This window comes from Eubalaena glacialis, unplaced genomic scaffold, assembly GCF_028564815.1.
Source record: "Eubalaena glacialis isolate mEubGla1 unplaced genomic scaffold, mEubGla1.1.hap2.+ XY H_4, whole genome shotgun sequence".
NCBI lineage: Eukaryota > Metazoa > Chordata > Mammalia > Artiodactyla > Balaenidae > Eubalaena > Eubalaena glacialis.
The window spans coordinates 113,477-119,476 of record NW_026871158.1 but is presented as its reverse complement, the minus strand read 5'-3'; positions in this window follow the sequence as shown (position 1 = coordinate 119,476).

The following is a 6,000-nucleotide window of genomic DNA, read 5'->3' as shown; positions in this document are numbered from 1 at the left end:
GCTCCACACTCCACATAGGATCCTCAGACCCACCTGTGGGATCCAGTCTCACTCTAGAGTCCTAGATTCAGTTGAGGAGACTCAGATTCCAGCTAAGGAGATCTCCAACCCAAACCAGAGGGGTGCAGAGTCACCTCAAAAGAGCACAGTCCCATATCATAGAACACAATCATTTCCAAAGACCCAGGTACACTTCAGGAAAATACAGGCCAAGTTCAGGGTATGCAGAGTCATATCACCATAGAGTCCACTTTCACATCTAAGTTTCTCACAGCTATATCAGTAAGGCACAGACATCCTCAGAAAACACCACAGAGTCTCAGATACTCACAAAATCCCCAGACCCATATCAGGGGGGTGCATACTCAGTTCAGGGATCACATACCCACCTCAGGGGACTACAGACAGCTTCAGATACCCCAGGTAAGCTCAAGAGATCCCAAACCACGATCAGAGAACACAAATGCACCTGTAGTTACTGCAGATGCAAGTCAGGTGACGCAGAATCAGTTTGGGGGCCAGTGATCTACGTTAACAGATCCCACACCCACCTTATGAGACCCCGATTCAGTTAAGGCATGCCCAGGCCACATCACAGGGGTCTTAGACCCTTATATGAAGACCCAGTCCCACCACAGTATAGCCATACCCATAATAGGGAACCAAAACCTACTGGGCCCATGAAAAACCGCAGGTAAACCAGATATTATCAGGATACCCACACTTAGATCAGAGGACCTCAAATTTCATGCTAGGTGGCTCCAAGCTCAAATTATGGATCTTCCATCTACATAAAGATGCACGAAAAACTAACACAGAAGATGACAAATCCACATAAGACATTTAGACTTAGCACAGGGACCCAATCAGCTCAGCTCAGTTATCTCCAAACAATACCTGAACATGTTCACGCTCAACACAAGGAAACCTAGACCCAACTTAGGTGACACAGACCCTCCTCAGAGGTCCAGACTCAGCTCAGGAGACCTACACATTCCTGAGGGTAACCAGACTCAGTTCAAGGAACAAGCGACAATACCATAGAAGACTAAGCTCAGGAGATGCAAGACCTACTACAGTAAACCTCATACCACTTAGGGCACTCAACTCTGTTCAGGCATCTCCAGATAAAGCCCACCCACCACAGGGACTCAGTACTCCTCAAGAGATGCAGACTTCGTTCAGGGTGCAACAGACAACATGCCAGCTAGCCTCAAAACCAAGTCAGGGAGTCTGAGACCTAAATGAAGGAGCTAAGGACCCCACCACATGGGATCCCAGATGCACCCAAAGTGATACATACTAAGTACAGGGGACTCAACATAACTCACGCATTCCCAAACGACACCCCACCAAGTCAACCTTCAACAGAAAGGAACTCAGACCACCCAAAGGGTCCCCAGATGCATGTGAGGGAACCCTAGGCATGCCTCACGTGTCCCATACTCATTTCTGGAGGCCCTGGGAAAACAGCAGGTGACTCCAGAGAAACTCACTGAGTTCAGGACGCAAAGAAAGGGCCAAGTCCTCCCACAGAAAATCACAAATTGAGGGGACTAAGACTCACTCCAGGCAACCACCACCAATACTCTGAAAAATCCACACTAGGAGTAAGGGGTCTTAGACCTACCTCAGAGAGTCTAGAATCAGCACAGGGGTCCAATACTCAGCTAAGGATATTCCAGATCCAACAACGAACTCAAAAAAACACAGAAACACATTAGAAGATCCAGATTCACTTCTGGAGGCACAGACCGCCCAAAGGAGAAACCAGACACCGTTCAAGTGAGGAAATAACAGGTAAGACATACACAAATAACACAGAGGTGCAAATATTCCCCTCAAAGGACCCCAAATCCACCTCAGTGAATCTAAGACACAACTCAGGGAGAGCCAGGTACACCTGGGAACTCCAGTTCCAACTCAGGAACCTCTGACATACCTAAGGACACCCAGAGTCAGTTCAGGTAACAATATACAAGATATATAGGACACAGAACAAACCACAGAGGGCTCAGACCCATGACAAGATCCACCCAGACTTCATTCAGGTGAGAAACACCCAACTCTAGAGATACCTAATATACTACCAGGAACTGTGACTTATCTCCATGAGACCCAGACTCACCTCAGAGAATATAAACAAATCTCTGGGTGCCCCAGACCCAACTCAGATGACCCAGATTCAGTTTCTGGGCCTGAATGCTACCTCTAAGGGTCCATACTCAGCTCAAGTATTCCCAAACAGTACCCTACTGGTCTCAGAACCTCACAAGAATGCCACTCAGGCATTTCCTGCACTTGAAACATACTTCAGGGAACCTAGACACTCCTAAAGAACCCCAGACTAAGCTACCCAGACTGAGACCTTGGAGAGCCGACACTACAACCACTTGAGGATCTCAAATTTGTTCAGTCATCCCCACCAGGACCCACCTCAGAGGGTCCAGCTATCCTCAGAGGACACTGTTTCAACTCACAGAATGCTAGACATCATGCCAGATGGACCCAGACGAATTCTACGCAGCCCCAAACCCAGACAAAGGCGCTCAAGACCCACAATGGATCCCAGTCCCACCTAAGGAGACACACAGACTCAGTACAGAACCCAGACTCAGGTCAGGCACCCCTGAACAATATACCAGGGGGCCCATATTCAACACAGGAGAACTCAGACACTCCTCAGAAGATTCATATTCAGTTCAAGGGACCACAGTCAACCATACAGGTAATCCCAGGCCAAATTCAGTGAGTCACAGCCCTAAAGAAGGGGCCAATTCCCCTCACAACAGAACCACCTGATGGACTAGGACTCGACTCATACCTGAATAAACAACACCTTAACAGGCCCACATTTAGCATATGGGATATCAGAACCAATTCAGGAAACCATAGACCAGACCCTCCAAGCCCTGCTCAGGAGACACAACTCAACAGACCCAGCGTCATCTGGGGAACTCAGAGAAGCTAAGGAGTTCCTCAAGACAATTGGAGTGGCACAGGCCAAACTCAAAGGAAAACAAACCCATATGAGAAAACCTAGACTTAATTCTGCAGACCTAGACCCACTTAAGGAAAACCCAGACACAATTCAGGGTTTAAAGACTCACATAAGGCATGCTACATAATAATCCAAGGAGTAAAAATCTACTTCAAAGGACACCAAACCTGTCTTAATGACCCCCAAGCATACATCAAAGGATCACAGGGACCCTAGACCTGATCAGGACTTAGATACTCAGCTTAGCCCTCCCATAAAACACCTGAGTAAGCTACTGGCCAACACCAGGCAATCCTGACCCAATTCAGAGACCTGACTCAGATTACTCAGATATTAACAGATAACACACTTGTGAATGCAAAACATCACTCAGGGTCCCAAGTCCATCTCAGGGTATCAGACTCAGTTTATGAAGACTCAAGTCAGGGAACCCAGACCCACCAATGGCACACAAACCCTCCTTGAGGAATCCAGTCTCACATTAGGGTACTAAGATCCAACACAGTCATCCCAAGAAAACAATCTATGAGATCTCACATTATTCAGGGAGCAAAGGGCTCCCTATATTTGGGAACCAACAGTCAGCTTCAGTATCCACAGAAATGACTGAGACTCTTCCCACAGAAACCAGACACACTTCTGGATATTCTATACTCCAATGAATCATAAGACTCTGTTTAAGAATCCCCAGAAAACATCCGAGGTGACACCCTAGACATTTTTCAGGGCCCTAATACCCAAGCAGAATATCCAGACTCAGTTCAGGGACTCAAACTCAACTTAAAGAACCCAGACCTGCCTTAGAGACCTTAATCCTCCCCAGTGGACCCCAGACCTACAACACAGGACTTAGACTCAATTCACTCATCTCTAGAAACAATCAGTGGATTCCCAGACCCACTCCATAAGCCACATACATTCAGCAGGGAACAAATGTTTTCAGGCACAACTCAGACCTTGTCAAGGGACATGGCTTAGTTCAACAGACTGAAAACCCCACTCCTAGCAACATATGCAGCTTAGAAACCCCAAGAAAACACTCCAGGAAATACTAGATCCTCCCCACAGGACCCACACTTGGCTCAGGAGAACCCAGTTTCACCACAGTTGACGTTACCCCTACCTTAGCAGTCCCAATTCTGCTTAGGCATTTATAGATAATCTACTTCCCTGTACCCCAGATTCACCTCAGCAGCCCCAGATATCTCAAGGGCTTCAGACTTATCTCAGTTGGCCCAAGACTCACCATAAAATGAGCATTATAGCTCAGGAAACCCCAGACCCACCAAAGGAGATTACAGATCCAGCTCAGGGTATCCTAGTCCCACGTAATGGACCCAGGTCCAACTCAAGTGACCCAAACTCAGTTCAGGAGAACTCATACAATACTACAAGACTCACATCAGGGGTTACCTATTCACATCCAGAGACCTTAGACTGACCTTGGAGCAACCAGACTCAGCTCAAGAGACCTAAGACTTATCTCAGGAATTTAGCTCAGGGATTCTAATACAACAACCCAGGGGGATACAGACCCAACTTCAGGGGCCCTATATCCCAGACCCATCTTTGGAGACAGAGACTCAGCTCAGGGGACTGACACTCATCTCAGGGAAAGAGATAGTTGAGGCATCCCCAAGACAACATCCCAGACCAAATTCAGAGGTCCAGATCCAGGACAGTGAACCCTATACCCTGGTGACTGAGATCTCAGAACATTTAAGACCTACTTGAGGGGAGCTAGACTCAACTTAGGCATCCCCAGACAATACCCCAGGGTCACCTACATGAGAACCCAGGCCCATCTGAAGATACCTCAGCCCCTCACAACTTAACTGAACTCAGCTCAGGAGACACCAGACCTACTTATTAGATCCCTGACAAACCTCACAGGACTCACACACTTAGCTCAGGGGACACAGACAACACATTCGGTGCTGCTATAAACACCTCTCAGCCAGTTCAGGTGACGCTAACCAACCACAAGGGAATTGATACTCAGCTGTGGAAAACCAGACTCAGTTCAGAAAATCTCACATCGACCTCACACATTTCAGGGAATACCAGGTTATCCTAAGGAGACCCATATCCACATCTGGGAACATCAGTCCACTTTTTGTGATGTAGATGCAGTTCAAGATGGCTGAGACTCACTGTGGGGTCACCAAACAAACTCAGGAGATCAATATTCAGCTCAGTAGATCACAGAAAACACCCTAGATGGCACCAGATCCACTTCAGGGACTCCACCTAAGGGAACCTAGACAAATCTCAGAGGAATTAGCCTCAGCTCAGGAGACCCCAGACACATCTTGGTGTGCTCAGAATTCACGTACGTGTTCCCTAACAACAACCATAATGGTCCCAGACTTAGCTCAGGAGAAAACAGACCCAGCCGTATGTATCCTGATAGACCTCAGACCCACCTCAGAAGATCAAAGACCAAAATCAGGCAACACAGACTCTGCTCAGGAGATTTAGACCTATGTCAGTGTATTCAGACTCATTTCAGACACTTCCAGATTCCATCCGTGGGGAACCTAGGTCCACCTGAGGAGTCCTCGACCCACCTAAGGGGACCCTTATCAAACTCAAGGGGCCCTACATTCACATTAGGGGGACCTAGAATAAAATCTGGCGACCCAAACCCAGAGAGGAACCCCAATTCATCATGAGAGATCCAGAAATACCTTAAGTGGCCCCAGACCACCTGGACCCCAGTCCAACATCAAAAGACACCCAACTTACTTCAGGGTGCCCAGAATCAACTCCAGCATACCCATACAACATTTGTGAAGGCCTAAGATCCACCTTAGGTGGCTCTTAATGTATACCAAGTGATCCAGATTTAGCTCGAGACCCCCAGACTTCCTCAAGAAATCCAGAGTCATCTCAGACCACAGAACCATCTCTGAGGGCACCAGATTCATCTTGGCAACAAGATTTCAGCTCAGACATCTTCAATAACGTAACAGTGGGCCCAAGAACCAACTTAGGAG